Consider the following 20,050-nt stretch of genomic DNA (forward strand, 5'->3'; position numbering starts at 1 on the left):
TTCACCGGAACCCAGAATTGAACCGGGAACCTTTAGATTTTCAGTCTAACGCTCTGCTAACTGAGCTATTCCGGACGCCTGGTGGAAGCTCCCTCAACGTATCTTAAGAGTTTCTCAGAGGCGTCCCTGCTTCTTCGTTGTAAGGGAACAATTGCAATGCTGGTGGCTCAGATAGTAAAGAATATGCCCGCAGTGCGGAAGACATAGGTTCGATCCCCGGGTAGGGAAGATCCTCAGGAGAGAGGGAAATCGCAACCTACTCCAGTATTCTTGCCTGGAGAATTCCACGGACAGACCGAGCCTGGTGGTCTGTGGTCCATGGAGTCACAGAGTTGGACACGACTGTGCAACTAACATTTTCTTTCACTGGATATAGATCTCCTCTTGGATGTAAGCTAAAACACTTACTCTTTGCGAGAGCTCAGATTGCGAGGTTGCAAGAATTGCGCCTTTCCTTGGATGTAGATGAAAACAGTAGGGGTGCCGGAACCCGGGATCGAACCAGGGACCTTTAGAACTTCAGTCTAACGCTCTCCCAACTGAGCTATTCCGGCTCCCTGATGAGCCCCACCCTCAATGTATCTTAAAGAATTTCTCATAGGCGTCCCTGCTTCTTCATTGTAAGGGAACAATTGCAATGCCTGATGTCTCAGATAGTAAAGAATATGCCTTCAATGCGGGAGACTAAGGTTCGATCCCCGGGTAGGGAAAATCCTCAGGAGAGAGGGAAATCGTAACCCACTCCAGTATTCTTGCCTGGAGAATTCCATGGGCAGAGGGAGCCTGGCGGACTATGGTCCATGAAATCACAGCGTCAGACACAACTTAGCGACTAACACTTTTTCACTGGAATTAGGACTCCTTCTACATGTAAGCTAAAACACTTGATCTTTGAGAGAGCTCAGAATGCGAAGTTGCAAGTGTGCCTTTCCTTGGAATATAGACGAAAACACCTGCTTTGCTGGAAACCGAGGTCGAACCTGGGACCTTTAAGATTTTCAGTCTAACACTTTTCTAACTGAATTATTCCGGCCCCTTGGAGAGCCCCCCACCCCGCCCTCACCCTCCCCCCCCCCCCCAAATATCTTAAAGAGTTTCTCAGAGGCGTCCCTGCTTCTGCATTGTAAGGGAACAATTGCAATGCCTGGTGGCTCAGATAGTAAAGAATATGCCTGCAGTGCTGGAGAACTAGGTTCGACCCCCCGGTCGGGAAGATCCTCAGGAGAGAGGGAAATGGCAACCCACTCCAGTATTCTTGCCTGGAGAATTTCATGGGCAGAGGGAGCCTGGCAGACTATGGTCCATGGAATCACAGAGTGAGACACGACTGAGAGACTAACACTTTCTTTCACTGGAATTGCTTCCCCGGTGGCTCAGAGGTTAAAGCTTCTGCCTGCAATGCAGGAGACCTAGGTTCGATCCCCAGGTCGGGAAGATCCTCAAGAGAGAAAAATGGCAACCCACTCCAGTATTCTTGCCTGGAGAATTCCACGGACAGACCGAGCCTGGTGGACTGTGGTCCATGGAGTCACAGAGTCGGACACAACTGTGCGACTAACATTTTCTTTCACTGGATATAGGACTCCTCCTGGATGTAAGCTAAAACACTTGCTCTTTGCGAGATTGCAAGAATTGCGCCACACTTGCTCTTTGGGAGATTGCAAGAATTGTGCCTTTCCTTTGATGTAAATGCCACTTCTTTGGATGTAGATGAAAACAGTAGGGGTGCCGGAACCCGGGATCGAACCAGGGACCTTTAGAACTTCAGTCTAATGCTCTCCCAACTGAGCTATTCCGGCTCCCTGGTGAGCCCCACCCTCAATATATCTTAAAGAATTTCTCATAGGCGTCCCTGGTTCTTCATTGCAAGGGAACAATTGCAATGCCTGGTGGCTCAGATAGTAAAGAATATGCCCACAGTGCGCAAGAAATGGGTTCAGTTCCTGGGTCGGGAAGATCCCCTGGCGAAGGTAATGGCAACCCACTCCAGTATTCGTGCCTGGAGAATTCCACAGAAGGACCGAGCCCAGTGGACTGTGGTCCATGGAGTCACAGTGTCGGCCACGACTATGAGACCATTTTCTTTCACTGGATATAGGACTCCTGGATGTAAGCTGAAACACTTGCTCTTTGAGAGAGTTCAGATCGCGAGGTTGCAAGAAGTGAGCCTTTCCTTGGGTTGTGGACGGGAACAGCGGCTTCGCCAGAACCCCGAATTGAACCGGGAACATTTAGATTTTCAGTCTAACACTCTCCTAACTGATCTATTCCGGCTGCCCTGTGGAAGGTCCCTCAATGCATCTTAAAGAGTTTCTCAGAGGAGTCGCTGGTTCTTAATCATAAGGTAATAATTGGAATGCCTGGTGGAACCGATAGTAAAGAGTATGTTGGAAATGCGGGAGACCTGAGTTCGATCCCTGGGTTGGGAAGATCCTCAGGAGAGACGGGCATGGCAACCAACTCTAGTGTTCTTGCCTGTTGGACTGTGATCCATGGAACCACAGAGTTGGACACGAGTGAGTGACTAACAGTTTCTTTCACTGGATGCAGGACGACTCCTGGATGTAAGCTAAAACACTTGATCTTTGAGAGACCTCAGATCGCGAAGTTGCAAGAATTGCCCCATTCCTTATATGTAGATGAAAACACTGACCCTGCCAGAACCCGGGATCAAGCCAGGGAGCATTTAGATCTTCAGTCTAACGCTCTCCCAACTGAGGTATTCAGGCTACCTTGGTAACCCTCTTTTCAAGGTATCTTAAAGAATTTTTCAGAGGCGTGTCTATTTCTTAATTGTAAGGGAACAATTGCAATGCCTGGTGGCTCAGATAGTAAAGAATATGCCCACAATGCGGGAGACCTGGGTTCGATTCCTGGGTTGGGAAGATCCCCTGGCAAAGGGAATGGCAACCCACCCCTTCCCGGGCAGAGCGAGCCTGGCGGACTGTGGTCCATGGAGTCACAGAGTCAGACACGACTGAGCGACCAACACTTTCTTTTATTAGACATAGGACTCCTCCTCCTGGATGTAGGCTAAGACATCCTTGAGAGAGCTCAGATCGTGAGGTTGCAAGAATTGCACTTTCTCTTCGATGTAGATGAAAACACTGAATCTGCCAGAACCCGGGATCGAACCAGGGACCTTTAGATCTTCAGGCTAATGCTCTCCCAACTGAGCTTTTCCAGCTCTTTATGATGCCCACCTCAAGGCATTTTTAAGGGGTCCTTGGGGGAGTTGCAGATTCTTAATTACAAGGGAACAATTGCAATTGTTTATTTGCAAACAGATAATGGATCTAAAAGATCCCTACTTAGAAATTTATCTTGGGTGTTTGCAAAATAACCTTGGAGTTATATTTTTATAGGTCTTCCCAAATATTGAGAAATGTGACTAAATAACAAAAGTTGTAAGATTGGGGAATCATGAAAGTGAGTATTCTACCAATAAAATAATGAGAGAGTAGAGCAGTCCATGGCGTCACTAAGAGTTGGACACGACTGAGCGACTTCACTTTGAGTTTTCACTTTCATGCACTGGAGAAGGAAATGGCAACCCACTCCAGTGTTCTTTCCTGGAGAATCCCAGGGATGGGGGAGCCTGGTGAGCTGCCGTCTGTGGGGTCACACAGAGTCAAACACGACTGATGTGACTTAGCAGCTTAGCAGAGAAGAAAATGATTTAAATCAGGAATTCTGACTCCGTGTGAGTTTTGTTGTTATCTGTCTACCAGGTCATTGGCAGAGTGAAGTCTCCTTCTTCCTGCCCTCCTTATTTATTTCTTGTAACACGCATAAATATACAGTGACCACAAAGGACCAATTTCTAATGTATGTAAAAACCTAAAAAGGAATTCTGAGTTAATGGGTCCTTGAAAGATGAGAGAGCCATGAAAGAGCATGATTTGAAAGATTGACATCGAATTTAAAATTTGAATTCGATGACATTTTAGAGATTTGCCTTTAATTTCTCCTTAATTAAGCATTTCACTCTGCCCAGGCTATATTTAGAAATTTTAAAATGATTGAGTGTATTGAGCCTTTGGGGATTCCTGACTCTCAGTTGGATTATGCTTTCTTAGTGTCCAGTGGTATTCGGCATGTTATGTTAATCCATATTTAAACTAGGGTGACCTCACATCCCGATTTGCCTAGGACAGTCCTGGTTTACACCTGTTGTCCCAGTAGAATTATTAATAGCATCCTCTGCCACTCAGTAGTGTCCTGGTTTGGAAGATTAAATTCTATCATTACCCTAATTTTGGCTCCTAAAAACATTCAAGAATATACCAGACTTTCTTAATTGTTGCAATTTATAGTTATTTTACACAATTTTGAGACCCTTTCTTCTTTCTGTCCCATTTTTAGCATCCTTTGAACTTTAGATGGCTCCTTACAGAACCCGAAAGCCAATGGTGAGACAAAGAGGACCGCATCACACAAAGAAAACTATTGTTCATTAATAACACATATTAAGTAATTAGGATCCTTTGCTCATTAGTAATATTTTAATTATTCTGGTTGTATTTCTATTAATCAGCTATATGATTAATTCAATTGCATTATTAAGTATTTAATGAGTGCTAATGGTTTGATAGCACATACCTTCATAGCCGAAGAGAAGTAAAAACAAGAAGCCTTCTATCTTGCGTGGCATTCTCCCCTTGTCCTTGGCTGCTGCTCTTCCTTATCAAAGTGGAGAGCTTTCCTAGGAACAGAAGCTTAACTTAAGCACTGGCCTCATTAAGCATCTTATTCCATTTAGTTCTTAGGGCTTTGGCTGAGCCCCGCTAAATTAACCCACATAGTTACCTGCCTCAACAAGTCTCAGAGAGGAAGCTAATGTCAACTGAGGTCGGTTTAGCAAAGGAAGATACTGGCATTATTCTATGTTTAAATGTAAGCGAAGCAGAGGAGGAAAATAGAAACTAGCATCAGAAGACCCAGGTCTTAATCCTTTCTCTGCCATCATCTTCTAGGGGGTGACCTTGAGCAATTTCCTGCCAAGTAAGCACTAACTTCTTGAATTCTATGAAAATGACATGAATTCCCCACTCAGAAAGCAAGTTGGCATCATGTTTATGCCTATTTACTCAGGAAAACAGTAAATTGGGAGGGTGGTCAGTTACAGACAAACATTTACATTGCTGTGTTGTTATAACAAGACAAAATTGGAAACAATCTACATGGTCATCAAGGTGGGGATTCAAAACACCAAGCAGGTTTAAGAACTCAGATTCCCAAGACAGACTGGACTGGATGCAAATCCCAGCTCAACCAGTGGTGATGTGGCCTTGAGAAAGACAGGTAAGGTCTCTATGCCTCGGTTTTCTCCTCTGGAAGATGGTGAAAATAATGCCTACTTCATAGAGTTATAGGATTAGGCTACCCACTCCAGAAGGGATAGGCTACCCCCACTTCAGTATTCCTGGGCTTCCCTTGTGATTCAGCTGGTAAAGAATCTACTTGCAATGTGGGAACCTGGGTTTGATCCCTGGATTGGGAAAATCCCCTGGAGAAGGGAACTGGTCGCAAAGAGTTGAACAAGACTGAGCGACTTTCACTTCACTTCATAGAGTTAGTTTGAGGCTTAAATGGGATGAGATATATATATATATATATATATATATAAAAATAATGTTGAACATAATTAGTTATTATTACTGTACAGCCATTAAGAATAAAGTTGATGGGGGTAAGGGGAGTTGCTTAATGGATCAGAGTTTCATAAAAAAGTTGTGGAGATCTTTTTCACAACAATGGGACTATACTTAGCATTTCTGAACTATACACTTAAAAACAGTTAAGATTTTTTTTTTTAAGTTAATGAAGTGATTATAACAACAGGGACAATCGTGTTACACTCCTGAGTTAGAAATGGACACAAATTTACCCCCTGTATGAACAAAAACAATGTGGAAAAATGCAGGAAAAAATACTGAGTTTCTCCTTCCCTTTTTAGTTCTTGGCCACCATTATCCCCGGAGAAGGCAATGGCACCCCACTCCAGTACTCCTGCCTAGAAAATCCCATGGACGGAGGAGCTTGGTAGTCTGCAGTCCATGGGGTCGCTGAGGGTCGGACATGACTGAGTGATTTCCCTTTCACCTTTCACTTTCATTCATTGGAGAAGGAAATGGCACCCCACTCCAATGTTCTTGCCTGGAGAATCCCAGGGACGGGGGAGCCTGGTGGGCCGCCGTCTATGGGGTCACACAGAGTCGGACACGACTGAAGTGACTTAGCAGCAGCAACCATTATCCCACCTCAGTGCCCCAGGATCCCAGACACCTTTGCTTCATTCCTCTTGTTGAAGATGAAAAAGGTCAATACTAAAAAGATAACAATAAGCCCCCCCACCTTTTCAAAAGCGATGAATTAATACAGAAGAACAAAAAGGAACTAGAGTAATGTTTAATCATTTAGTTAGCATTTTGGGGGTGTCCACAAGCCTGACGCTTACTCTATACTATGCATGGCTTCTTCATACCTTTTTATTTTATTCTTCATTAAACAGATGACGGTCTATTTAAAGTCTATTCAACAAACCCTACTGCAGCATTACAAAGAAATGAACTATTTTTTTCCTCTGCTCTGTATTTTAGAGTTTAATGGGGAAAAAAAATTTAGTAGTAGAAATAATAATAATAAACCTTAATAATAGAACTGCAGTCAAAACACTTCTATACTATATTTTAGTTGGAGACTGCGGCGCGGCGGGGGGTCCGGGCTGCCCTGGTTTGCAGGGGAAGGGCGGCTCCGGGTGACGTTGGTTCCCACGAGCGCTGGATTTCCCTAGGTTGCTCGAGTACCGAAGGAGACGTGGGGGTAGGACTCGGGCCCGGCCAGACCCCCACTTTTGCAGTTTCCTAGGTCGGGCGAGGGCGGTGGGGATGGAAGGAGAGGGTATTTGTCACTACGCTTCTGTTATAAAAACATGCCAGAAAGTAGAGAAAAATGAAAAAAAAAAAAAAAACAATTTTAACGGAGAACGAAAAGCACCTCGTATTTTCTTTCCCATCGTTAAGGAATGAAAAAAAAAAAAAAAGCCTTCCCGGCTTGGTTCCACTGGGGCTCGAACCCAGGACCTTCTGCGTGTAAAGCAGACGTGATAACCACTACACTACGGAACCTCTATACAGAACACTCGCGTCGTTACTTTATTCATAGTGTCACAAGAGAACCAGAGCCTCTGCTGAAACCCCGCCCCTACGCTGTAACTCCGCCCCCACCGTGGCCCCGCGCCGCCTGCGGGATTTGGTGTTCGCGGCCCGGCGCCGGACTCCGGCTCCGACGTCTGGAGCGCTCGCCCTCCGTGTCCTCTAGGTTTTTCGCCCTTGAGACCCGGGGAGGCCGAGGCGAGAGGTTACCCTCCTGGCGAGAGTGCCGCGCCACTAGTCAACCGTCCCTAAACTTTCCCGCAGCCGCGGCGTTCGCGAGATCGACCCTGCGGGCGGAAGCGGACAGTGCCCGCGGTGCGGCCCCTTCTAGTAGATTCTCTCAGCCTGTGAGGGACTCGCACTTCCCCACTTTCCCCACGGGCACACTGAGCCGCTTCCGTCAGTACTGGAAGCCTTGAGTCCGGAGCAGGGCGCGCAGGAGCATCACGCCAGGCAAAGACTCAGGCAGCGCGGGGCTGGGGTGGTGGGGTGGCCCAGGGCGGGGGGTCATTTTTATATTGATCTTTGTTTTGTCAGCTATGGAAAAGGCAGCTGGTCAGTCGGCCTCTTGCCCTAGGATACAGACTCCTAATGCTCCCCAGACCTTTTCCACTACATTCTTCCCCTCCTGAAGCTCCAGGGGCTTTTGTTTGAGCTTATTTGTGTGGGGAGGGACGGGGGCAGTAGAGACCAGCCGCCCCTTTATGGCTGGGGGTGGGGTGCGGCGGGGGTGAGGCAGGACCGGCCACAAGATTTGAGGGGCCCAATGCAAAAGTAAAATATCAGATTCCTTGATCTTAAGTTACTAAAAATTCCAAAATCATGACAGGAGAGCATTAAACCCAGCGCGACCCGAGGGAATGCAGCCCATGAGCCTGCTGCTGTGCTTCCAGGACTCTGGTCCACAAGAAGTGCTGGGATCATCCATTATGAAGGGCGTGTGTGTGTTCTTTTTTCCTGGTTTTCATTGTCGGTGCCGTTTGTTTTCCCCAGTGCTTCTGGATGGATCTTCCTTATCCTAGGATTGCTCACCATCCTCAAGCTTGAAAACCCACTTAAAACCATTTGAGGGGCCTTTTTAAGTGGTGAGTTGGACATGGCTGAAGGCTATGGCTGTCCTCTTCCCAGGCGTCTTCCTCTGAGGCTGGCAAAATAATGGAGAAACGATACTGATTGTATGAAAGCATCCCTTTTGGCCAACTCCTGTCTTCCTGGGAAGGCCCCCTGGAAGAAACAGGTGGGTGGAAGGTGCACTAATCTGAGGGTGGTTATCTGGATTCTAGTGCTGCCTTGGCTACTCACTAGCTGTCTAGTCTTGAATGTCAGTTCACCTCCCAAGCCTCTGTGTATCTGCCTTTGTGAAATGTGTGGGTTGAACTAGACACCCTTGCTTTCCCCTCTGGGTCTAAATGTTATCTCTACTTTCCAGGTTGAGAAAATGGAGGCACTTATCTGCCGTGTTAAGTTTTTCCACAGGAGTAGTTAGGGGCGGGGTTAGGTTCTCTAGTACCAGGTTTCCTGTATCCTAATTAGCTCCCTGTAATGTTTACATGGGCCCCTTCCAGAATGCCTTTTTGTTGATAACATTTCCAGAGGCCTCTTGAGCACTTGACACTGAGAGTGTGAGCCATGGGATGACTATGAGTGGACAGCCACTAGCCAGAGGATGAATTCATGGAAAGTCTGTGTTTCTTGCCAGTGAGCCATAATGACTCCCACGATGCCTAGTAATCAGTGTATTTCACCTGTTTCCAAACCCTTGTCAGTTGAAAACAAGGCTGCCAAGAATTAGGCCTAAATTGCACCTGCCGGATGTGTTTTGGTTTGTCTCTACAGAATGCTTTGCCCTTTCTTGAGCTTTCTGTCTGCCCTTGCTCTAAGGGTTGGTTTGCCACGTGCAGGCTTTGGCCAGGTTCCCACACATAGAAAAGAGGCTGGTGCACCTCTGATGCACGCGACATAGGATTCTGCCTTTAGTGAAAAGGAAGGAGACTTCTGTTACACTCCCCAGCTGCCTTCAAGGTGTATTCACAGTCTCTGTTATTAGTAAAGTGCTATATGGTTTACAAAGCATTTTCACATCCATTCCTATGAGGTAGCCATGGTAACTACTACTGTCTCCATTTTTCAGCTGAAGAAGTTGAAGCTGAAGAGTTCCAGTGCCTTGCCGAGACCATTCTGTTGGTGAGTGGCAGGGCGGGGCTCATACTCAGTTTTCTGATAGCCATGTGATTTGGGGAGGCCCTTATTCCTAAAGGCTGCATGTTTGTATTAAGAGTGCCATTGGTCTCTTATAATATCTTGTCTTTTATAATTTGTTTCAACTGGAAGATAATTGCTTTACAGTGTTGTGTTGGTTTCTGCTGTATAACAGCGTGAATCGGCTAGAAGTTTATATATGTTCTGTTTCTTTTGTGCCTTCCTGCCACCCTCTTTTGTAAATTTTTAAATGAAATCCTCAAAAGCTGGAACCAATAGCCTGTAGCCAATCACTGTTGATGACTTTTAACCTTGACACTGCTAGCATCATGGCTAGTGCCACAGTTGGCCACAATTTCACCTTGCACTTCAGTCTAGTCAGATAGATTTGTGAGGCCTGTTGCCCCCAGGTCTGCCAATAATCACTGAACAACTACCAGAGAAATAGATACACTAGCAAATAAAGACAAGAAGTCTCTTTAAACTTTTTGAGTCCTCTGATTGCTCAGATATTTGGTATGGTTTCCCCAGCATTAGGCCTCACTGATGGAGGGTGACTCAACCAAGGAAACCACAGCCCCAAACATTGAGCTGACTTAGGAAGCTCCACTGACTTGATTTCATTTAAATGTGATTGTACTCCTTCAGTGTTTTTTCAAGTATTCACTAAGGAAAGGGAGTGGTTAACTTAGTATGACAGAGTTCACCTTATTTTTCCCTTTTTACAGCTCATCAAGACATTTGAAACTAGTCTGTTGGAATGGGTGTTTTTTCTAAAACAAATTTATTTATTTTTTTGGCAGTGCTGGGTCTTTGTTGCCGCGCGGGCTTTTCTCTAGTTGCAGAGAGCAGGGGCTACTCTTGGATGCTGTGGTGGCTTCTCTTGTTGCGGAGTATGGGCTCTAGGGCACGTGGGCTCAGTAGTTGTGGCTTCCCGGCTCTAGAGGACAGGCTGAGTAGTTGGGACGCATGGGCTTAGTTGCTCTCCAGCATGTGGGATCCTCCCAAGGTAGGGATCAAACCCATGTCTCCTGTATTGGCAGGCAGATTCTTTGCCACTGAGCCACCAGGGAAGCCCTGGAATAGGTATTTGTTACTTTTTGCCCACCTGCCTTTTCACAGTCGCTTACATCCCTCTGTCTTTTTACCCAGTTCAAGTTCTGTGGTCATTTTTATCACTCCTTTGCCTCTTGGTTGCTTGTCCTTGTTGGCAAAACCAGTTTGTTAAATCCAACTCTTTCCCAATCCATCTCTGAATATGGCCCCAGGAGGAGCACACCTTCAGGCCTACTGATTTCACATTAAATTCTTGACAGAGTACCTCAGCGTGTTCTTAATGCAGCCCAGAATAATGTCTGCTTTCCCTGTTCAGTCGTTTTCCACCTCACCTAGAGGACAGGTTCTTGTCTTCTCTCCCTAAATTTCCTGTACCTCCTGCCCCAACCTCACCTACAACTGATGACCTTGCTTCCTTATTTCCATGCAAAAAAAAAAAATGGAAGCAACCTGAAGAGGGGTAGTACCCTTCACTCTGCTCACTTGCCTGCATTTGTGCCCTTGTAGCTCTAGACCTGGCCCTGCCTCTAGATTAGGGCTTTCTGAACACAGCCCCGTTGACATTTGGAACTGGGGAACTCTGTCGTGGGGGAGCTGTCCTGTGTAATGTGAGACGTTTCACAGCATCCCTGGCCTCTACTCACTAGATGCCGATAGCACCATTCCCCAAGTTGTTACAACCCAAAACATTCCCCGGGGGCTATTTGGCGATGTCTGGAGATGCTCTGGGCTGTCATGACTGCGGTGGTGGGGCTAGTGTGCTGCTAGCATCCAGTGCGTTGAGAGGAGAGATGCAGTGAAACATTCTACAATGCACAGAACAGCCCCCACCACAAGAAATATCTGTGCCCCCAAAGTCACTAGTACCCTGGTTGAGAACTCCTGCCCTAGATGACTTGTCTGCATTCCTGACACCCAACCACCTGCTGTTGCCTATTCAAGGAAAGTACCGTAACAACTCCCTTCTTTCTCCTTCATTATTATCTACTTTCTTTCTATTGGATCATTCCTGTCAGCATACAAACATGCTGTAATTTTTCTCATTCTTAAAAAATCATCTCTTAATCTCATTTCCACGTCAGCTACTCCCATTTCTCTGCTTTCTTTTATAGAAAAAAGAAAAACTCTTAGAAAATATGTCCCTAGGTGCTCTCTCCAGTACCTCTTCTCCTTGTGGAAATGATTACCCCTCCCAGTTTTTTGGTTTTGTTTTTTGTCCTCCCAGCTTTTAGGATGCCACTCTCTCCTGATTTTGTTTCTTACTTCACTGGTCACCCCTTCCCAGTCACCTTTGCTAGATCTCATCTCTTAGACTTCTAAACATGGGTGTTCCACAGGCCTCAGTTTGTGGATGTTTCTATTCATTATCACCACTCTGGTGATCTCATTTAATCTAATGACTTTAAATATGGTCAATAACCTAGATGACTTTGAAATTTATATCCCTAGTCCAGACTTTTCTTTCAAACTCCCAGTCTTCCTGCAAAACATGTCCATTTAGATGTCTAATAGGTATTTCAGTCCTGTTCTGCCTGTGTCCTCGCCTTTCTTAGTCTTCCTTATCGTCCTTGTCTCAGATAAGGGCAACCTCATCTTTCCACATTTTTCTTTCTACATTTAGGCCTAAAATGTATATTTTACATTTTTCTACAAAATTGTACATCTTTCTACATTTAGGCCTAAAATGGAGAAAAAATGGAAGAAATCATACTTGATTCTTTTTCCCATCTTACACTTCAAATTTAATCTCACTTGCAAATCCTTTTGTCTATACCATCAAGAGCTATGTAGAATCTAATCACTTTCTACCATATGCCCTGCTACCATACAAATCAAAGTCACCATCATTTTTGTCTGGGTCATTGCCAAGAACCTCAAATTCTGGCCTCCCAACTTCTGCCCTTTTCTCCCTACAGACTATTCTTCACACAGTAACCAGAGTGATCTTTTTTATTTTTATTTTTTTTTAAGTCCTACTTGCTGGGCATCTTCTCTCAGGCCTTGTCACCTAGGGATTTTTTAAAAAAAACTTTATTTATTTTTAGCTGTACTGGGTCTTCATTGCTGCGTGGGCTTTTCTCTAGTTTCAGCAAGTGGGCTCTACTCTCTGGTTCTTGGGCTTTTCATTGTGGTGGCTTCTCTTGTTGCGGAGCATGGGCTCTAGGGCACTCGGGCTTCAGTAGTTGTGGTTTTCGGCTTTAGAGCGTGGGCTTAGTAGTTGCGGCGTAAGGGCTTAGTTGTTTCTTGACATGTGGGATCTTCCCAGACCAGGGATCGAACACATGTCTCCTGCATTGGGAGGTGGATTCTTCATCACTGAGCCACCAGAGTGATCCTTTCAAGACCTAAGTTAGATCATGTCACTTTTCTGTTCAAAACCCTTCAATAGCTCTCCACCTTAACTCGAATGGAAGCCAGAGACTTACACTGGCTTGCAAGGCGCTACATGATCTGATCTTCCATTTATTACCCCTCTGATCATATATCCTGTTACATTGCCTTACAGGACCAGACTTGGCTGCTTTGTTGTTTTTCAGTCACTCAATTGTATCTGAATCTTTTCAACCCCATGGACTGCAGCATGCCAGGCTACTCTGTCCTCCACTATCTCCTAGAGTTTGCTCAAATTCATGTCCATTGAGTCAGTGATGCTGTCTAACCATCTCATTTACCTTCAATCTTTCCAAGCTTCAGGGTCTTTTCCAGTGAGTCAGCTCTTTGCTTCAGGTGGCCAAAATATTGGAGCTTAGGCAGCAGTTCTTCTAATGAATATTCAGGGTTGATTTCCTTTAGGATCGACTGGTTTGCTCTCCTTGCAGTCCAAGGGACTCTCAAGAGTCTTCTCCAGTACCACAGTTTGAAAGCATCAATTCTTCATCCCTCAGCCTTCTTTATGGTCCAAATCTCACATCTGTACATGACTACAGGAAAAACCATAGCTTGGACTATACAGACCTTTGCTGGAAAGTGATGTTTGCTTTTTAATACACTGTTTAGGTTTGTCATAGCTTTCCTTCCAAGGAGCAAGTGTCTTTTTTTTAAATTTGTTTTTAATTGGAGGATAATTTTTTTTGCAATACTGTGGTATTTCTGCCATACATCAGCATGAATCAGTCATAGGTATACATATGTCCCCTCCCTTTTAAACCTCCCTCCCCATCCCACCCTTCTAGGTTGTCACAGAGCACTGGCTTTAGGTTCCTGCATCATACGGCAAATTCCCATTGGCTGTCTGTTTTACGTATGGTATGTATATGTTTCAGTGCTATTCTCTCAAATTGTTCCACCCTCTCCTTCCCCTGCTGTATCCAAAAGTCTGTCCTTTATGTCTGCGTCTCCTTTGCTCCCCTGTGAACAGGATCATCAGTATCATCTTTCTAGATTCCATATATATATATATATATATATATATATATATATGTTTTTTACATTAAATTATTTTGATTGGAGGATAATTGCTTTTCAATACTGTGATGTGTTCTGCCATACATCAACATGAATCATCCATAGGCATGCATGTGTCCCCTCCCTCCTGAATACCCCTCTCACCTCCTTCCCTACCCGATCACTCCAGGTTGTCACATAGTCCTGGGTTTGGCTTTCCTGCATCATACATCAAACTCCCACCAGCTATCTATTTTATATATGGTAATGTATATGTTTCAATGCTATTCTCTCAAATCATCCTACCCTTTCCTCCCACTGAATCCAAAAGTCTGTTCTTTCTGTGTCTCCTTTGCTGCCCTGCATGTAGGATCATCAGTACCATCTTTTAGATTCCATATATATGCATTAATATACAATATTTGTCGTTCTCTTTTTAACTTACTTCACTATGTATAATAGGCTTTAGATTCATCCACCTCATTAGAACTGACTCAAATGCATTCCTTTTTGTAGCTGAGTAATATTCCATTGTATATATGTACCACAACTTCCTTATCCATTCATCTGCTGATGGACATCTAGGTTGCTTCCATGTCTTAGCTATTGTACATAGTACTGCAGTGAACATTGGGGTACATGTGTCTTTTTCAGTTCTGGTTTCCTCAGGATATATGCTCAATAGTGGGATTGATGGGTCATATTATAGTTTTATTCTTAGTTTTTTAAGGAATCTCCATACATAGTGGCTGTATCAGTTTGCATTCCCACCAACAAGAGGGTCCAGTTTTTCCATATCCTCTCCAGCATGTATTGTCTGTGGACTTTTTGATGATAACCATTCCAAAAAGTGTGAGATGATACCTCATTGAGCTTTGATTTGCATTGCTTTAATAATGAGTGATGACCAGCATCTTTTCATGCGTTTGTTAGCCATCTGTATGTTTTCTTTGGAGAAATATCTGTTTAGGTCTTCTGCCTACTTTTTGATTCGGTTGGTTGCTTTTCTGGTATTGAGCTGCATGAACTTGTATCTTTTAGAGATTAATCCTTTGTCGGTTGTTTCATTTGCTATTATTTTCTCCCATTCTGAGGGTTGTCTTTTCACCTTGCTTATAGTTTCCTTTGTTGTGCAAAAATTTTTAAGTTTAATTAGGTCCCGTTTGTTTATTTTTGTTTTTATTTCCATTACTTTAGGAGGTGGGTCATAGAGGATCTTGTGATTTATGTCAAAGAGTGTTCTGCCTATGTTTTCCTCTAAGAATTTTATAGTTTCTGGTCTTACATTTAGGTCTTAAATCCATTTTGAGTTTATTTTTGTGTATTGTGTTAGGAAGTATTCTAATTTCATTCTTTTACACATAGCTGACCAGTTTTCCCAGCACCACTTATTGAACAGATTGTCTTTTCTCCATTGTATATTTTTGCCTCCTTTGTCACAGATAAGGTGCCCATAGGTGTGTGGATTTATCTCCAGGCTTTCTATCTTGTTCCATTGGTATATATTTCTGTTTTTGTGTCAGTACCATACTATCTTAATGATTGTAGCTTTGTAGTATAGTCTGAAGTCAGGAAGCTTGATTCCTCCATCTCCATTTTTTTTCCTCAAGATTGCTTTGGCTATTTGGTGTCTTTTGTGTTTCCATACAAATTGTGAAATTATTTTTTCTAGTTCTGTGAAAAATACCATTGGTAGTTTGATAGAGATTGCACTGAATCTGTAGATTGTTTTGGGTAGTATAGTCATTTTCACAATATTGACTCTTCCAATCCAAACATGGTACATCTCTCATCTGTTTGTATTATCTTTGATTTCTTTATCAGTGTCTTATAAATTTCTGCATACAGGTCTTTTGTCTTTCTAGGTAAATTTATTCCTAAGTGTTTTATTCTTTTGTTTGCGATGGTGAATGAGATTGTCTCCTTAATTTCTCTTTCTGATTTCTCATTGTTAGTGTATAGGAATGCTAGGGATTTCTGTGTATTAATTTTTTATCCTACAACTTTACTATATTCATTGATTAGCTCTAACAATTTTCTGGTGGCATCTTTAGGGTTTTCTATGTAAAGAATTCATGTCACCTGCAAATAGTTTTACTTCTTTTTCAATCTGGATTCCTTTTATTTCTTTTTCTTCTCTGATTGCTGTAGCTAGGACTTCCAAAACTGTGTTGAATAGTAGTGGTGAGAGTGGGCACCCTTGTCTTGTTCCTGATCTTAGGGGAAATGCTTTCAGTTTTTCACCATTGAGAATAATGTTTGCTGTGGTTCATTGTATGTGGCCTTTATTATGTTGAGGTATGTTCCTTCTGTGCCTACTTTCTGGAGAGTTTTTTTTTTTTTATCATAAATGGCTGTTGAATTTTGTCAGAAGCTTTCTCTGCATCTATTGAGATGATCATATGGTTTTTATCTTTTAATTTGTTAATATGGTGTATCAAATTGATTGGTGCACTTCAGTTCAGTCACTCAGTCATGTCCAACTCTTTGTGACCCCATGAACCACAGCACACCAGGCCTCCCTGTCCATCACCAACTCCTGGAGTTCACCCAAACCTATGTCCATCGAGTCAGTGATGCCATCCAACCACCTCATCCTCTGTCATCCCCTTCTCATCCTGCCCCCAAACTTTCCCAGCATCAAGGTCTTTTCCAATTAGTCAATTCTTTGCATCAGGTGGCCAAAGTATTGGAGTTTCAGCTTCAACATCAGTCCTACCAATGAACACCCAGGACTGATCTCCTTTAGAATGGACTGCTTGGATCTTGCAGTCCAAGAGACTCTCAAGAGTCTTCTCCAACACCACAGTTCAAAAGCATCAATTCTTCAGCACTCAGCTTTCTTTATAGTCCAACTCTCACATCCATACATGACCACAGGAAAAACCATAGCCTTGACTAGATGGACCTTTGTTGACAAAGTAATGTCTTTGCTTTTTAATATGCTGTCCAGGTTGGTCATAACTTTCCTTCCAAGGAGTAAGCGTCTTTTAATTTCATGGCTGCAATCACCATCTGCAGTGATTTTGGAGACTGTTCATGAACAGTATGATTGGTGCAAGCATCTTTTAATTTCATGGCTGCAGTCCCCATCTGCAGTGATTTTGGAGACCAAGAAAATAAAATCTGTCATTGCTTCCACTTTTTCACCTTCTATTTCCCATGAGGTGATGGGACCAGATGCCATGATCTTAAGTTTTTTGAATGTTTAGTTTCAAGCCAGCTTTCTCACTCTCCTTTTTGACCTTCCTCAAGAGGTTCTTTTGTTCCCCTTCATTTTGTGGCATTAGAGTGGTATCATCTGCCTATCTAAGGTTGTTGATATTTCTCCCAGTAGTCATGATTCCAGCTTGTGAATCATCCAGCCTGGCATTTCACATAATGTACTCTGCATATAAAGAATAGCAAGAAGAGATAAGAAAGCCTTCTTCAGCAATCAATGCAAAGAAATAGAGGAAAACAACAGAATGGGAAAGACTAGAGATCTCTTCAAGAAAATCAGAGATACCAAAGGAACATTTCATGCAAAGATAGGCTCGATTAAGGACAGAAATGGTGTGGACCTAACAGAAGCAGAAGATATTAAGAAGAGATGGCAAGAATACACAGAAGAACTGTACAAAAAAGATCTTCACGACCCAGATAATCATGATGGTGTGATCACTGACCTAGAGCGAGACATCCTGGAATGTGAAGTCAAGTGGGCCTTAGGAAGCATCACTACGAACAAAGCTAGTGGAGGTGATAGAATTCCAGTTGAGCTATTCCAAATCCTGAAAGATGATGCTGTGAAAGTGCTGCACTCAATATGCCAGCAAATTTGGAAAACTCAGCAGTGGCCACAGGACTGGAAAAGGTCAGTTTTCATTCCAATCCCCAAGAAAGGCAATGCCAAAGAATGCTCAAACTACCGCACAATTGCACTCATCTCACACGCTAGTAAAGTAATGCTCAAAATTCTCCAAGCCAGGCTTCAGCAATATGTGAACCGTGAACTTCCTGATGTTCAAGCTGGTTTTAGAAAAGGCAGAGGAACCAGAGATCAAATTGCCAACATCCGCTGGATCATGGAAAAAGCAAGAAAGTTCCAGAAAAACATCTATTTCTGCTTTATTGACTATGCCAAAGCCTTTGACTGTGTGGATCACAATAAACTGTGGAAAATTCTGAAAGACATGGGAATACCAGACTACCTGACCTGCCTCTTGAGAAATTTGTATGCAGGTTAGGAAGCAACAGTTAGAACTGGACATGGAACAACAGACTGGTTCCAAATAGGAAAAGGAGTACGTCAAGGCTGTATATTGTCACCCTGTTTATTTAACTTCTATGCAGAGTACATCATGAGAAACGCTGGGCCGGAAGAAACACAAGCTGGAATCAAGATTACCAGGAGAAATATCAATAACCTCAGATATGCAGATGACACCACCCTTATGGCAGAAAGTGAAGAGGAACTAAAAAGCCTCTTGATGAAAGTGAAAGTGGAGAGTGAAAAAGTTGGCTTAAAGCTCAACATTCAGAAAACGAAGATCATGGCATCCGGTCCCATCACTTCATGGGAAATAGATGGGGAAACAGTGGAAACAGTGTCAGACTTTATTTTTCTGGGCTCCAAAATCACTGCAGATGGTGACTACAGCCATGAAATTAAATGATGCTTACTCCTTGGAAGGAAAGTTATGACCAACCTAGATAGCATATTCAAAAGCAGAAGCATTACTTTGCCAACAAAGGTCCGTCTAGTCAAGGCTATGGTTTTTCCTGTGGTCATGTATGGATGTGAGAGTTGGACTGTGAAGAAGGCTGAGCGCTGAAGAATTGATGCTTTTGAACTGTGGTGTTGGAGAAGACTCTTGAGAGTCCCTTGGACTGCAAGGAGATCCAACCAGTCCATTCTGAAGGAGATCAGCCCTGGGATTTCTTTGGAAGGACTGATGCTAAAGCTGAAACTCCAGTACTTTGGCCACCTGATTCGAAGAGTTGACTCATTGGAAAAGACTCTGATGCTGGGAGGGATTGGGGGCAAGAGGAGAAGGGGACGACAGAGGATGAGATGGCTGGATGGCATCACTGACTTGATGGACATGAGTCTGAGTGAACTCTGGGAGTTGGTGATGGAGAGGGAGGCCTGGCGTGCTGTGATTCATGGGGTCTCAAAGAGTTGGACACGACTGAGCGACTGATCTGATCTGATCTGATCTAAGTTAAATAAGCAAGGCGGCAGTATCCAGCCTTGTTGTACTTCTTTCTCATTTTGAACCAGTCCTTTATTCCATGTCCTTTTCTAACTGTCACTTCTTGACCTGCATACAGGTTTTTCAGGAGACAAGTAGGCTGGTAGGTTATTCCCATCTCTTTAACAATTTTCCATAGTTTGTTGTGATCTACACATTCACAGCTGTAGTGTAGTCAATTAAGCAGAAGCAGATGTTTTTCTGGAATTCCCTTGCTTTGTCCATGACCCAATGGAGGTTGGCAGTTTGGTGTCTGATACCTTTGGCTTTTCTAAATCCACCTTGAACACCTGGAATTTCTTGGTTCACACATTGCTGAAGCCTAGCTTAAAAGATTTCGAGTATAACCTTGCTAGCATGTGAAGTGAGCACAGTTGTATGGTACTTTTAACATTCTTTGACATTGCTCTTCTTAGGGATTGGAATGAACACTGACCTTTTTCCAGTCTTGTGGCCACTGTTGTTTTCCAAATTTGCTGGCATATTGAGTCCAGCACTTTAACAGCCTCATCTTTTAGGAGTTTAAATAGCTCAGTTGGAAATACATCACCTCCCCTAGCATTGTTCTTAGTAATGCTTCCTAAGGCCCCCTTGACTTCACACTGCAGAATGTTTGGCTCTAGGTGAGTGAAAGCACCAGACCACACTTATCTGAGTCAGTAAGACCTTTTTTGTGTAGTTCTTCTGTGTATTCTTACCACCTTCTCTTTTTCGTTGTTTTTAATATTTATTTATTTGACTGCTCTAGGTCTTTAGTTGTGGCATGAAAACTCTTAGTTGTGGCACGTGGGATCTAGTTTTCTGACCAGAGATCGAACTGAGGCCCCCTGCATTAGGAGTTCAAAGTCATAGCTACTGGACCACCAGAGAAGTCCCTTGCCACCTCTTCTTAAATCTCTTCTGCTTCTGTTAGGTCCTTACTGTTTCTGTGCTGTATTATGCCCATCCTTACAAGAAATGTTCCCTTGATATCTCCAATTTTCTTGAAGAGATCTTTAGTCTTTCTCATACTATTAT

The 20,050-nt window shown here is 43.5% G+C and overlaps 1 protein-coding gene and 5 non-coding genes across 40 annotated transcripts in view; 1 reads left to right on the forward strand and 5 right to left on the reverse strand.

Moving 5' to 3' along the window:
- TRNAF-GAA (transfer RNA phenylalanine (anticodon GAA)) lies at positions 1-75 on the reverse strand. Its single transcript has one exon. It is a non-coding gene; the product is annotated as a tRNA-Phe (tRNA).
- Positions 76-481: 406 nt separating this feature from the next.
- TRNAF-GAA (transfer RNA phenylalanine (anticodon GAA)) lies at positions 482-554 on the reverse strand. The gene has a single exon. It is a non-coding gene; the product is annotated as a tRNA-Phe (tRNA).
- Positions 555-1,726: 1,172 nt separating this feature from the next.
- Positions 1,727-1,799, reverse strand: TRNAF-GAA (transfer RNA phenylalanine (anticodon GAA)). The gene has a single exon. It is a non-coding gene; the product is annotated as a tRNA-Phe (tRNA).
- Positions 1,800-3,114: 1,315 nt separating this feature from the next.
- On the reverse strand, positions 3,115-3,187 carry TRNAF-GAA (transfer RNA phenylalanine (anticodon GAA)). The gene has a single exon. It is a non-coding gene; the product is annotated as a tRNA-Phe (tRNA).
- A 3,870-nt stretch (positions 3,188-7,057) lies between these two features.
- On the reverse strand, positions 7,058-7,130 carry TRNAV-UAC (transfer RNA valine (anticodon UAC)). The gene has a single exon. It is a non-coding gene; the product is annotated as a tRNA-Val (tRNA).
- Positions 7,131-7,182: 52 nt separating this feature from the next.
- The window catches only part of PPEF1 (protein phosphatase with EF-hand domain 1), a 158,281-nt gene continuing 145,413 nt past the window's right edge, over positions 7,183-20,050 (forward strand). For 5 of the 35 annotated variants that reach the window (XM_086387382.1, XM_086387387.1, XM_086387399.1 and 2 more), the window contains exons 1-3: positions 7,233-7,610; positions 8,151-8,394; positions 9,289-9,341. The gene's annotated coding sequence lies outside the window, so the exon portion shown is untranslated. Of the gene's footprint in view, positions 7,611-8,150; positions 8,395-9,073; positions 9,180-9,288; positions 9,342-20,050 lie in introns of those variants that run through there. The other 30 variants (XM_086387360.1, XM_086387389.1, XM_086387385.1 and 27 more) reach the window with 19 other exon arrangements.

Source organism: Bos grunniens, chromosome X, assembly GCF_055505025.1.
Source record: "Bos grunniens cultivar Pamir isolate PY7600 chromosome X, Bosgru_T2T1.0, whole genome shotgun sequence".
Classification (NCBI taxonomy): domain Eukaryota; kingdom Metazoa; phylum Chordata; class Mammalia; order Artiodactyla; family Bovidae; genus Bos; species Bos grunniens.